Raw genomic sequence first — 15,866 nt, 5'->3', positions numbered from 1 at the left:
GAGAGAGAGAGAGAGAGAGAGAAAGCATGGCGAGGAGGCGGGGAGGGGCAAAAGAAGAGGGAGTGGAATACAAGCTGTCTCCATGCTGAGCCCAGAGCCCAAATAGGCTCCATCTCAGGAGCTGAGATCACGACCTGAGCTGAACCAAGAGTCCGAAGCCTAACCAACTATACCACCGAGGCACCCCTCTTGTTGCATTTTCAAAAGAGTCTTATTGGGTGGGTAGTTTCCAAACCTCTTTTTCCCTATGGGTAAATTGAGGATTAGAGATGTTAGTAAATTAGTAGAGTAAGTTAGTAGTAAGAAGTAGTAAGTTAAAAGTTCTGGCTTCAAAAACTAGGATCTTAACAGTGATGCTTAATTCCTGATGTTCAAAGACTATATAGTATGAAGATCTGCAAGTTTCTAGTAAAAATAATTAAGATATGTAGCAACTGAATTATAGTAGGTATTTCTTAGATGTCAAGATTATTAGGAAAAATGTGCTTATCTGAAATTACTGATAATCTTCCTATAGCAGTTTTGGATACAATATATGTATATATATTTCAATACTTATTTATTGATTCATAATTGGTCTTATACAGATTTTTGACATTAATGCTCATTCTAAAATAAAATTTATACCTATATATTGAAAATTAAACTTTATATTAATTATTTTAAGATTTAAATTGTATAAGATGAGTGATTATTTAGGGTACATATTCACTTATTTTTGTCATTTTAAATATATTTTTAGTATTTTTCAAAGAATTTTTTTAATACGGTCTTATTATTTTTCATTTTCTTTATAAAATTGGCTGCAATCTCTTTCAAAGTTGTATTTTTTTGTTACTAACTTGAAATTTGGACACCTAAATCTCTATTATATCATAATATTTTTATTTGAGAAATCATTCTTACAGAAAACTAAGAGATGATTCTGCTGAATGGTAGCAATTTTAAATTCTAATATTTAATAGTAAATGGTGAATAGATTCTAATCTTCAGCATTTCAGAGGTACTATCATGTTTTAATTCCAATTACTTGTATTTGATAAATATGTTCTCTGCACATACACATTAAATAAAATATATAGTGTCCTTTGAATGTTTCATTAAATTTAGGTGCTGCAAATGGTGGGCCTTCTTAATTTTATTCAATTCCAGTGCATGATACATTTTTTCAGTTAAACATGCTTTATATAAAAGCATTCTTCTCACATTTCCAACAAGACACATTGCAATTTTAAAAATTCAGATTAAATCTTGCACACCTTGTGAGCTCTCATCTTATAATTTCTATACTGTCTTCCTTGGTTTTATATGGATATACTTCAATGTCTAGCTATGTCTGAGTCATATTTTGAAAAACTACAATCTGCTAAGATAGTCAAAGGCAGTCATTTGGGGGACTTCACTGATTGAATGGTTTGATAAAAGCCTTCTAAACCATTTTGAACAAAATACCACCATAATTTAATGGAATTATTTATGAAAAAAATACCAAAATTTATAGGGATAGGGAAGGGCCTTAGAATAGCCAAAATAATTTTGGAAAAAAAGAAAAAAGTGGGAGGAAATGCTATTCCAGAAAGTTAAGGGTTATTATATAGTTATAGTAATAAATGCAGTGTGGTCCTGGCTAAGAGATGGACACAAAGAGCAATGGAACAGATGGAGAACTTAGAAATAGACCCATACAGACATGTCCAATTAATTTGTAACCGAGACGTAAAAACAATTTAATGGAGGAGGGATAGCCATTTTGACAAATGACTCTGGGCAACCCTAGGCAAAAGGGGAAAAAAACCTATCAAAATTCCAAATGGGCCATCCTATTGATTTAAATGTCAAAACAAAAAACATAACACTTCAAGAAGAAAAGTAAAAGGGAGAGAATCTTTAGGGCTTAGCACTAGACCAAGATTTCTTGATACCAAAATTGTGACCAAAGAAAAACTCATGTATACTATCGAATCAAAATTGAAGGAAAAACAAAACAAAATGAAATCATTTGCTCTCTGAAAAACAGTTAAAACAATTAAAAAGCTAAAAGCCAAATTACATGCTGCAAGAAAATATTTGCAAACCACATACCTGATAGAGGATTTGTATCTGGAATATGAAAGAACCTTCAAAACAGTAAAAATGAACAAAAGACTTACATAGATACTTTAGCAAAAGTGTATAAGGTGACACATATGTTCAATATCATTAGTCATTAGGAAAATGCAAATTAAAACCATAATGTGACATCACTACACACCTGTCAGAATGGTTATCAGAGGTTAGGAATGGGATGAAGGGTGAGTGTAACTATCAAGGAGTACTAGGAGGGTACAGGTAGAGATCTTGACTGTGTTTGTAACTACCAGAAGGTACTCATGTAATGATATTATACACACATTGTACACACACATACACACACAGACACTCACAGATGAATGCATGTACAACTGAGAATCTGAATAAGCTGCTTTGATTCTATCAATATGAGTTTCCTGATTTTGATATTGTTGATCTCAATTTCAATATTATTCTGTATTTATGCAAGATGTTAACATTGGATAAGATCTGGCGAAGAATATACAGGGCATCACTATACATTTTTTTTTTGCAATTTTCTGTGACTCTATAATTATTTCTGAATAAAAGGCTAAAAATCATTTAACTGCCATGACAAAAATAATCTAGTAACCTTTTTGGACACTTAAGTTGTTTATAAAGAACATCACTTTTATCAGGATGCTTGTTCAATCTAATGTTTTAATCTGTAGTTCACTGCAGAAGGAAACATCTATTTAAATGAATACATAATAGCATTCACAACATTGTCAAATGTTTTACTCTGATAGAATAAACTTCCTAAAGCTTTACTTTAAATTTGTAACTTGGATTTAAAAATGTATTACAGGAAACATCATCAGCATATATATATATTTTTTAATTTACCTCTAATGTCACTGCAGTATCTGACCATGCAAGTCTTCTGTGAAAGGACTTAAGAGCTATGCTGACGTTTTATACATACACAAAATACTTTTTTTTTCCAAAGGTGAAATTAATTGAGAAGAACAGCTATGCTCCACAGCACAAGATGTTAAACAATTTGTTTTGGGAATAGTTTCCTAAAGTAACTACGAATTTTTGAACTGGATCCTAATTTTTAATTCTTCATTTGATTTGTATCTTCTGGTTTTCAAGCACTGTTACCACTACTTAACTTCTCATTAAACATGCATTTATGTCTTTTTGAGCCCATTGCTTTCAAAAATGTAGTGTAAAATTAAATAATATTTGTCAAATGGGAATATAAATAGTGTAGATTTTAAAAATTAGTAAATCACAAACCACTGTAGTAAGAATGCACAGCATATGAGCTAAACATGATTTTCATATTGTTAACTGGTTGAAAAAATATTAAAAGAATAGTATTTTGTAACACATGAAATTATAGAAGAATCAAATTTGAATGTCCATGAATAGATTCCATTTTTATTACAGATCTGTATAACAATAAAATTGTATTCACCTAATATTATTATATTTTGAATTTTGCCAATAATAATTTTGTGGAAATATGTTTTCGTTTTTGTTCTATAAATGCCTACATAATATTCTTGGTCCTGCCTTTTGCCTCTCAAACACTAAAATGTTTGCCATCTGGCCCCTCATAGAAAAAGCATGCCATTCCCTGACTTACGTCCTCTTAATGCCAGGAATGTCAGCTCCTGTCTCCTGCTCCCATAATTTTACACATTTATCACTCTCTCTACTGTCTAGAAACCTGGTTCATCATTCAGTCTTGAGCACAACTCTGGCACATCTGGCTGACACCGCAAATAGATACCGAATAGCATCAAATATTTCCCCCATTGCCAGACCAGAAGGAATTAGATGTTCCTAGCTGTTAGTGTTCAAATACATATTTCCAAATCAGTAAGTACCCTGCATGCTGTCCTTGAAAGGGAGATATTAGTTCGTTGTCTCTGTGAAAGACCAGGAGGAAAAGAAAGACCGGTTATCACTTTTTCTTTTAATTTAATCATTCTTAAAGAAAGAATCTGATTTACCCTGTGTCTGTCTCACCCACTACTGGGGAGACCATGGCATAAGTCAGGAGCATAGAGATATACCAAATGTTTTCTTAATTTCATTAGTAGTACTTTGTTAACTGAATGGAATGCTTGTAAAAGAAAGGAATTTCCCCTGCTTACACATATATGGTTCTTTATCTCATTTACTGAGAAGTCCGAATGTTGACATTCCAAGGTCTGCGTACTTGCTCAATGAGCTCATTAAGAAGCCTGACTTCACTCTTTTTAATTTGTTTGTCTCCACCCTTTTTATTTTATTTTTTTAAGATTTTATTTATTTATTTGTCAGAGAGAGAGCGAGAGCGCACAAGCCAGGGGAGAAGCAGGCTCCCCACTGAGCAGGGACCTATGTAGGACTCGATCCCAGGACCCTGGGATCATGACCTGAGCCGAAGGCAAACGCTTCATCGACTGAGCCACCCAGGCGTCCCTCCACCCTTTTTAATTTTTATTTTTGCTCCCCGATTCTTAATTTGTCTGTTGTTTTTGTGGTCAAAGGATGTTTGCTTTATCTCCAGAAATGATTTCTAGTTCCTAGAAAGAATGCTGAAGAAAGCAATTGTTTCTCCTCATGGAGTTTTATCTCTTTATTAGGCATGTAGATCTTCCTCCAAGGATCTCTGCCAAGAAGTCATGTACACATCTGTAACATATTAATTCTTACAGCTTCAATCAAGAGCGTCTGAATGTCAAGTATTTTTAGCTGGGAACTTTTCTGATCCGAACAAAATTAAGGTTCTCGAACCCGAGAAAGATCATGTGTCATAGGCAACCAGTGGTGCCTGCCGTATCCACCCAGAATCTACGCTTTACAAAGTACTTCCATATTTTTATTTGGACATTTATCATAAGCATACTCTCAGAGAGTATTCATTTTTGAATTGAGGCAAAATACCTTTTCAGACCTCGTCTGGGTATCATGATCATTAGAATCAAAATGGCATTTGCTGTAACATTCTAGTCAGCCCTGACCATGGGTATTTTTTTTTTTTGAGAGTATCGTGAAATATAAAAATACCGTAACCATAACATACCCACCATTTCCAAGGGATTTCTGGCAGTCAGGAAGAGTATTTTTATTATGATATCTTCTATTTATTCTTTAGATTGTCTGCCATCTCATGATAGTCAAATGGCTGACTAATTCAATCATTTTAGAATGCCTTCTTTTAACATGACTCCATTCAAAAGTAAATTCAATTCACTTCAATAACAACATTAAAAATAAGTCAAATGCTCCACAAATGTAGCACTTCTTTTAGTTAGGTATTATAGATAAAGAGATTAATGACAATCTTCTTTGTTTTCAATTAGTGTTTATGTTTCTTTAGTCTATTTTTATATGGGCTCCTCCTCTATTTCTATTTTTCCTTTTTAACTTTGAAAGTAACTGGGGAAGCTAGTTGTTTGCCCCATAGGCTTTCCATAGACTGCATTTCTTATTGTCTTGCTATAAATACTGTTTAACATGTTTTAGACTTCCCTTCATTCCTTGTAATTCTGTAGTCAAATCTAGAAGATTGAGCAGATTTTCAAATTACTTTTGTAGGAATGCATAATAGATGCTGTTGAATACTTTTATCTGGGGGATATAATGCTTTCTTTTGGTCTTTTTTTGGTAATGTTATTTGTCACTGATTAATTTTTGATTAATGGGTTATGAAAAAGTGATGTTCTAATGATATCATATCTGAATTTTTTTATTCTTTCTTTATTATTTGGGATACTACTGGGAATCTAATTATTTTCTTTTATTTACCAGTTTTCAAAATAATGACTTGATTCCCTAACACCCTCCATAGGTGATATTTTAGAATTATTTAGGAATTTATTAATTCAGTTTATCGCTGTATCTTTCTTTCTTTCTTTTTTTCCCTGTATCTTTCTTTAGTGATGTTCCAGTTTTCCATTCTCTGGCCAGATGGAGTGTCTTCAAGTTGGCATCTGTGTCCTTTTGATCCCACTCAGTAATTTTTTTATACTTTCTTTGCTTTCCAGTGTGACAAGATGTTCAGATTCATCTTGAGCATTTCCTGTCTCACACTTGTAATAAAGGATGCAACAAATAAAATCAATCAAAATTAACCATATAATTTTGTAATGAGAAAAATGAGACCCAAAAGAGATTAACTGACACCCAGTTGGAAATAACACTATTATGTTAATTACACTCTAGCAATATAGAATGTGAGTGATGTTTAGAGAGATTAAGAGGATGAAGATATTGAATTTGAATGTAGAAGCTTTAATCTTAACTTGTTTGAAGAGCAGGCCTCAGGAGAGAGATAAGGGGTGAATATATTGATACATATAAATAAATTAAATACTTAATTAAAAGAACTTCAAAGGGAGAAGGTAGTAATATATGTTTGAAAATCATTCCAACTTTAATTCTGATACAATAAATTCCATTTAAGTCATCATTAAAAGTTGTAACACTAAAGAGATAAGAATGGCTTTCTTACGCTATTCATGGATCTGCTAGAATATCCTTTATGTAATTCTCAAGTTATTGATATAAAAGGACGAATGATATAAGCTCTGTCCTTTATCCTTTTAAACACGTAGTCAAAAAGAGGAAACTAGACTGTTTTTTACAAAGCAGTGTAGAAAACAAAATGGACAGTAAGATTTCAGTAAAGCAAATTTTTAAATAAATAGGTTTCTACATTCACTACTTGATTCCAAAAGCAGGGAGGATTAATATGTGTGGAAATATAATTTTGCAGTCCATAATAATATTCATATTTTAGACACTCCTTTTCCCAGTATAATCTAGAATATGTTTAGTAAAAAAAAATTCGGGGAATACATATAAGTTCAAATTACAACATGCAGAGAAAATTGCTACCATCGTGGTATCTTATTTTTATAAATGTATTAAGACAACAGTGAGACATTACTAGAGATATGGCATTGTAATATGCTATTCCACTCATTTATATGTTGTTACATATATTTTATTGAGTATTCATCTTCCAGTAAATATTTTCTAACATTATTACTTTTAATATCTCCATAGTATTTCTTCTTACATATGTGGTATATTCAATTATTTCACTATTTTGGGACTTTCAAAGTGTTTCAGAATTTTTCATCATAATAAATATTGAATATCTGGGCGCCTGGGTGGCTCAGTTGGTTAAGCGACTGCCTTCGGCTCAGGTCATGATCCTGGAGTCCCGGGATCGAGTCCCACATCGGGCTCCCTGCTCGGCAGGGAGTCTGCTTCTCCCTCTGACCCTCCCCTGTCTCATGCTCTCTCTCTCTCTATCTCATTCTCTCTCTCAAATAAATAAATAAAATCTTTAAAAAAAAATAAATAAATATTGAATATCTGCATGCAAAAAGAGAGCCACTGTTGTCTCCTCTCTTTCTAATGAAGATACCAGTCCCATTGCATTAGGGCCCTACCATTATAACCTCATTTAACCTCAGTTACCTCCTTAAAAGCCCTGTCTCCAAATACAGTTACATTGCAGGTTAGAGTTTTAACATATGAATTTTGCGGGAACACAATTTAGTCCATGACAACATCTCTTGGTTTATTTGAGATCAAATTCCTTAATTTCCTCTTATTATTATGCCTCTTCATTCTCCATGTATTTGGTGCTAGTTGTTTGAGTTTATTTGTTTTTGGTTTTTTTGTTTGTTTGTTTTTAGTTTTAGTTTTTCCTCAGACCCTCTTATTTTCACTCTCTGAATGGCCTTCATCTCCTATATCTTCAATTACTATTTATATTCTACATACACTTGAGTCTTCATCTCTAGCCTGCCCTCTCCCCAAGGCGTCAGATTCATTCAGTGACATATGAGACAATCCAGCTCTATGCCCACAAATACCTTACATTAAATTATCTAAAGTACTTCACATCTCATATATGTGAATCACCAACTAGCAAGTTATCCAAGCCAGAATTCTGGGTTTCATCTTTCCCTCCTTTTTATCCTCAAAAAACTCATATAATTCAAAATACTCAACAATTCCTTTTATTTTGCATTTAAAGTGAATTTCAAATGTTTTTGGATACTGAAGACTTGTCTCTGCTTTTTTAAATATATCTATTCCGCTTGGAATACTCTTGCCTTAGTACCTGGATTTCATCATTTAGTCTTCTTATTATAGTCTAATGTTACAGCCACTCTTCAAAAAGTAGATGTACCTCCACCCAAAATTTGTTTTAGATAAAAAACTGAAACACACACACACACACACACACACATTGAAATAGTATGAAAAAAAAAGTTACAACTTACATAATGAGACTTTCTGGAGAGAACAGGGCAATCTTCTCAAAGCAGTCCTAAATGGCTTGAAAGAGAAGGAAAAAGCTTTAATTATGATTACGAAGTGGGGGTGCAAGAATGGTTGCCACACACACACACAGAGTTTTGAGTGCTCTGAATCTCCCTCTGGCACCAGATGATGGAACATCTGGGTCTCTCATAAGCATGACCAGATGTGAGACAGAAGGGGAGAGGAATGAGGCTTAAAAGCTGTCAGCAATAAAACGTCCAAAAATGGACTCAGACTCTTTATTATGTGCTGTCAGGAGCTCAACTGAGCAGAGAGAGTGAGAGATGAGCTGTCAGGTGTCAGAATAGCCCATTAAAGCAACAAGCCAAAAGTGAAATAAGCAAGAGTCTGAAACTAGAGCCCAACTTTCCCTGTTGTGTTTTCTGTATGGAAGGGCCCACTACTGGAGGGCCAGACAGATAAGAGCAGATGTGGGTGTCATCTTACTGCTGAGATAACCCCAGCAGAAGGCCCAACAGTTTTATCAATGCTGGGGTGGAGGACAGCCTGAGAGGGAAGTTCTAGGTGTGGAAATGTACTGGGTACTGAGTGGGAAAAGCTGTTTAAGAATTCCCATTCCCTCATAATGAGGTCTTATCATAGAAGCCTGGAGAAGACCTCTGCCCATGACCTCAAATGAAGAGACATAGTAATGAATGCATCAGGACTAGGGATGTAAATATGAAAAAGCATGACCTACCAGGGTGGGGAGCAAGTCCCTGACTGCAAACTCCCCCTGAGACTACTGCACTGGCTGTGCCCTGGAAATGGTGTGGAAAGTGCAGCTTTCCTCACTAACGCCTGTCAGATAAAGCTTTGGGAATTGCTTATCTATGTTCAGATTGGGGAAATTATATATAGAATTTTAACTGGGAGTCATCCTCCTCACATGGTTCTTATCATATGGAATTATGATCACATACAAGGCCAAGAGGAAACAGACCAAATGAATATTTTCTTTGGGGATATTTTAATGTTATCAGTTATCTTATTTTTGAAATATTCTGACATTATTTGTTTTAGTTCATTGTCTCTTTTTTATATCATAGGCCAACATAGTATTTCATTGGAAAATGTAGCCAGGTTTTAGCAACCTATACTTAAAAATATGTTTTGAAGGCAAATGGAAATTTTTTCTAACACACTGGCAAAAACATATTTTTAGCATAACTATCATTAATGTGGAATAAACATCAAGAGCTTTCCTTTAAGAAAGCAGTAGAAAGTATTTTTAAACACAGGTTTCTGATTGCATAGGCTTAAGATCAAATCTAAATGCTGAGCTTAAATTCTAAGAGCCTCAATTTTTTCATCTTCATTTCATAAAATTGACATGAAGATGAAATGAAATAAAACATAAAAAATAAAATACTCTGTCATATAGTTGGCCAAGTAAATGATTAACAAATGGGTCAGTTACAAGATGTACTGCTTGTACCTATCCATGGTTCTGAAGTCATTGACTACTATTGAGTACAGACTTGAGAATGATGAATCATGTTGGTGGAGGAGGGGAGCCCCCTTGAGGCTCAGTTTCTCTGTTAAAAAAAGTAGAAGTCCCTCTCTCTTCACTGCTTTTTTGGGCTTATTTTCCTGCCTTGCAGTTCTCAAAAAAGTTCAAAATTATTACAAATAGCCTGGTGACATTTTGGGGGGTCTAAAAAGAAGTCTTTCTATGCATTCCTCTGTCAAGAAGGGAATCAAATTTATAATATATTACACTTTTGGTAAATATATACATTTTTGGTAAAATATCTTTCTCCTAAATCCTTAGCACTCTTGGTATTATTTCTGAGTCTATAATCTGTCCTTACATTGTTTACTTGTGAGAAGTGGATATGACTCTAAAAGAGATGTAAACAGAGTCATAAAGACAATATGATTTGATCTTCTCCAAGTTTGATAATTATGATAACATGGACTTATTACAATGGTAAGTATGTTATTTTAATTGAATTAAATCCACTTCAAATATTTTATCAATTCTTACTTGTTATTAGGAACAAGTGAATTAAAAATAAATAATATATATTCTCTGCCATTGAAAAATTGACAAATAGCTCAGAATTTAGGTACATATTTAACCTATCATAATTCAATGGAATAAAGACTATAATGAATACAATAGCAGGGTCTCCCAGAAAGAAAGAAGAAGGTATATTAATATTGTCTTCAAGTATTAGGGAATACTCTACTCATGAGGTCACAATCAACTTTAGCCTTGAAGAACAGATAAGATTGCCCAGGAAGAGAAAATGAGACAACACCATATAGAGTAGAAGCAACAGTATGAGAAAAAAAACAGAGTTCTCAAAACTGCAAAACAAAGTTGAAATTAGGCCAACTATACATTCTTTCAAGAACCTGTCCTCCAAATTTCAAAAATATAGCCCAGGTATGGAATTTCAAGAACACCATTTGACAGAGTTAGATAGAAATTATAATGAATGAAAATTGGTATTTAGGGGTGCGTGGATGGCTCAGTTGTTAAGTGTCTGCCTTCAGCTCAGGTCATGATCCCAGGGTCCTGGGATCGAGCCCCACATCGGGCTCCCTGCTCAGCAGGAAGCCTTCTTCTCCGTCTCCCACTCCCTCAGCTTATGTTCCTTCTCTCGCTTTGTCTCTCTCTCTGTCAAATAAATATAAAATATTAAAAAAAAAAGAAAATTGGTATTTAATCATAAAGCCCACAGCACCTAATAAAGTAATAATTATGGTGATGAAGTCATATACTACTTGCTGAGGCCATACAATCTGTTAGTGTCATATCTATCTAGCAATTTTGGTATTCCTAAATCTAAGACTATGGTCTGTCAACTCTATGTTGGGAATTCCCCTTAATTGTTCATAAGGAAAAATAATAAAAACAATAAAATATTTATTCATAAAAACACATTGGCTTGTTTTCTATTTGAAACAAAATATGCATAGGAAATTTTAAATGTTTTTGATAACATATTTGTATCCAGCCCGGCACTGAGCATAAGCATATTCCTTGAAAAATCTCCTACAATATGGTTTACATGTATTTTTGTGTTATATTAATGTACATGCTGTTTTGAGGCATCACCCATGAAATCACAAAGAATTGTATATTTTCTATATGTGTATGTGCTGCATGACTGTTCTCCGAAGAAATGAACTCTCACATATCGAAAATACAGTATGTACCCATGACAGCTAAATGAGAAATTTCAGTGGAATGCCAAATTCTACTTAGTCTACTTTTTTCTTACACGTTTTGTCTCAACTACTCATGGATTTACTATTTTAATGTGAGTTGATTCTCTCAAAGAACAAATTTCCATTGTTTATATTTTATGGTTCTTGGCATCTGGATTGTCTTTGTTTGAATAGTCAGAACTTTATAAATGTGCTGTGAGTGTCCCAGTGGTAGTACCAGCCATGCTGGTCAGTGATGGGACATTCGGCTAAATGATATACCAAGTTGGAGCCAAGTTGAAGTTGACAATTGATTTAACACTTGTGAGCTGTTTCAACTGAGATAGACTGTGTTCTCTAACTTCAAGGGACAGTTATTTTGAAAGATATATTTCTTTTGTTGGGCTAAATAGCACACTTTGTCTTAATTATACTTGTCATTTCAAAGCTCATACCATGAACTTTCTCCAGGGACAGAAAAAAACCTCATGTCTCCTCTAGAATAGAAGAGCAAAATGAATATACACAACCTTCGTTCTTCCCATTCAATAGCACAATTTCTCTGGTGTTTTTTTGTTTGTCTTCTATGTGTTTTATTTATTTATTTTTTCTTTAGAAAAGCACTGGATGGGTTGTAGCTTATTATCTATCCTCTAGGACAATCAAAGTATTGATGGGAGAAATATTTTGGAAAATTAAGAATAAAATTGCTAGTATACAAAGCAACAGATTGTGTGTCCTTGGTTGTTCTATGTGTTCATTCAGAGCAGTTAATTTTCTCCAAGGGGTAAAATAAAATGGGTCATAATACACATGGAATCTGCCATTTCTAAGCTTGTATTCCTTAAATCAATGAAGATTATTAGACTACAATTTTCTCCCATTTTAATCTGAGTTTGTTGCACTTGTCATTTCCTTTGAAAAGATGTGATTTTTGTGGTTTCTAGTTATCTTGGCATGTTTCATGATCCAAGTTTTATTTCTGATGGTAGGATCTATATGAACATTTATTATATAAAAGTATTCAAATCACTTTTTTCCATGAAGGCACATCTAGAGATAATGCAGTCTAACAAAATTGAAATAATTTAATTTATAATTAAAAATAAAGTAGTTTGAGATATCATGTATTTTCCTGAAGAATGAAATTTAGTTTTATCTGTACTTCTAGAAACTAGGAAGTTGAAGTCATCAAATTGTATTAAGTAGCAAAAAAAATTAATATTAGATATCTATATTTTTCCAAGCTATATGGCATGAGTACAGCATCCATTAAATACATTAAATTTGAGTATATAAATGTATATAAAATTATTTAAATATATATAAATATATTTTATATATATTTTATATATAAGTATATAGAATTATTTAAAATATTTAGAAATATATGAATACAAGCAGACTTTTCCTTTAAGTATAATTGTAAAATATCAGAAATATTCAGTTTTTAAAAATTTTACCAATAATAATACACAGACATACACTACTTTTGTGTAAGTGGAATATATATGAGAAGTTTCAAGGAAGGAAGTTCACAAAAGCATTATGAACCAGAAAGGAGTGTCTAAGCAGTTTCACACAACATTGAGGAAAACTGAAGAATATATTGTGATGCTGTTATTTTGTACATGTATTTTATTTTACAGTTTATTTTATATGCCCTCTCTGTAACTGCACACATCTCAGATTTTACCAATAGTATTGCATGTAATTTTATAGAAATTGTGCCTATTTCTATTTTTCTAAGTTTATTTTACAGACTACATTAGTAAAATTAATATGTTATCCCAAAGAGAAATTCATAAACATGGGGAAAGAGCAACAAAACCCAAGCGGTTAATTTAATTATTAATATTCATTCAATCAAATGCAGTGTATTGGAACTTCTTTGTATCAGAATTAGAATGATCTTAATGATATATTATGTATCTAGATAACAAATATTTCTTCAATTTCATTAAAAGAAACAAATTAGAATTCAACTGATTAGCAAAATTGTTTCATGTTAATCACATAATCATTCTCTTTCTAAACTCTTGCAAAGCATACCCAAATTGATTTTACCTAGACCTTCTACATGACTATTAGTTAAATTTTCTATTTTACTCAAAGATATCTAATAACAAAAATAAAATCAGGTAAGAAGAGATGGGATACTTAAAAGTCACACATACATAAAGATCTCTCAAAATGCAACTGTAAGAAAACAACACACCAAATTAGGAAATGTGCAAAAGACTTGAATGGACACTTAAAGAGAGTATCTATGTTGACAAAGAAGCATATGAGAAAGATGCTCTGTCATTAGCCTTTAGGGATATACTACTTAGAGTTATGATGAGATATCTCTACACATCTTTTATTTATTTTTTAAAAAGACTTATTTATTTATTTGAGAGAGAGAGTGGGGGTGCGCAGAAGGAGAGGGAGAGAATCTCAAGCAGACTCCCCTCTGATGCAGAGCCAGGCTCTGGCACCATCCCACAACCCTGAGATCATGACCTGAGTAGAAACCAAGAGCCAGATGCTCAACCGACTGAGCCACCCAGGCACCTTTCACTACACACCCTTTAGAATACAAATACCGTAGTGAATACTGACAATACGCGGTGCTGATGAGGACAAGGGGCAACTGGATCTTTCATATATTGTTGTTGGGAATGTGGATGGTACAGCAACTCCTGTAAAATAGCTTGACAGTTTCATAAAAAAACTAAACATACACTTAACTTATGAACCAGCAATCAGAATCGTGCATGTTTATATTAGAGAAAATAAAACATATATGTACACAGAAACCTGTATGCAAATATGCATAACACTTTTAAGTTTAGGAGTCAAAACATTAAAACAACTTAGATGTTCTTCAGTGGGTAAATGGATAAATAATCTGTGGTTCATCTACACCAGGAATGCTACTCAGTATTAAAAAGAAACAAACTACAGATATGGTCTACTTGCATGTATCTCACCAGCATTGTGCTGGGAAAAAGAAAGCTAATCTCAGAAGGTTACATATTTACAAGTTCATTAATATAACATTCTTGGAATGACAAAATTATAGTGCTTAATAATTTATCAGTGGATGTCCATATTTAGACTTGGGAGTATGTCTAAAAAGCTTCATGAGGAAGCTCCTTTGGGGATAGAGGAATACTGCATGCTGATTGTGGTGCTGGTTATATGTACTTGCACATGAAATAAAATTTCACAGAAGTATACATGAAGAAAAGAGTGAATATAAAAGTTGGTGAAATCTAAAGTAGGTCTAAATTGAGTTAATAGTATTGTACAAATGCTGATATCCTCCTTTTGACCATGTACTGTGGTTATTTAAAATGTTATTGTGTGAAGGGCACATGGGTACTCTCTTCATTTTGTTTGCAACTGCCTATAAATCTAAATGTATTTCGAATGAAAAAGTTAAAAATACATAACTGTTTAATAGTCTATGAGTAACTCTAATATCTAAAATCTTTGCGGATATGATTTTGCTAACAGCTGTTTTCACTTTGTTTTTCTTGTGCTTTAGTGGCCTTGCATGTTTTCTGACTTTTGACAGTACACATATCCAATAAAACTATTACTGTCAGAATTTTTTGAGGCCTGTTTTGAAGATGATTCTTTAACTCACTTGAAGTTTTTATATGACATATGTAGTACAGTTTAGAATGAAAATCTTTATTCAAACAATGCTATGATTACAAAATTTTGGAGATGACTTTTTCCCCACCTTGTACCAAAATTTAAGACAGTTTGTTTTCCTTATTTTCATTTTGACTTATTTCTAGTTCACTCCTATTGAAAATAATCCCATTTTAGTGCCGGATTTCTGGTGAAGATGTACTGTTAAGGTAGTCACCATGGATAATTTCTCGGTTTTATCTCCTATCCTGTATGTCAGGGAGGTTGTGAAAAGTGAGGCTCCAAAGATAAATCTTTGCTCTGAGAGTAATACTCGTATCTAGTGTTTTGGTAAATCTCTGGAGTCATACTTTTAAGGTTTTTATTTATTTATTTATTTGAAAGAGAGAGAGAGAGCACAAGCAAGGGGACGGGCAGAGACAGAGGAAGAAGCAGACTCCGTTAACCAGGGAGCCCAATGTGGGACTCGATCCCAGGACCCCAGGATCATGACCTGAGATGAAGGCAGACGCTCAACTGATTGAGCCACCCAGGTGTTCCTGGAATCATACTTCTACTAAATCAGCTATGGCATTCTAGATGTTTATAAATGCAATTGAAAAACAGATACGTGGGGCACCTGGGTGGTTCAGTCAGTTAAAGAGTATGCCTTGGGCTCAGGTCATGATCCCAGGGTT

Source organism: Leptonychotes weddellii, chromosome 2 (assembly GCF_054177405.1).
Source record: "Leptonychotes weddellii isolate Sample4059 chromosome 2, ASM5417740v2, whole genome shotgun sequence".
Taxonomy (NCBI): domain Eukaryota; kingdom Metazoa; phylum Chordata; class Mammalia; order Carnivora; family Phocidae; genus Leptonychotes; species Leptonychotes weddellii.
This window is presented reverse-complemented; position numbering follows the sequence as displayed.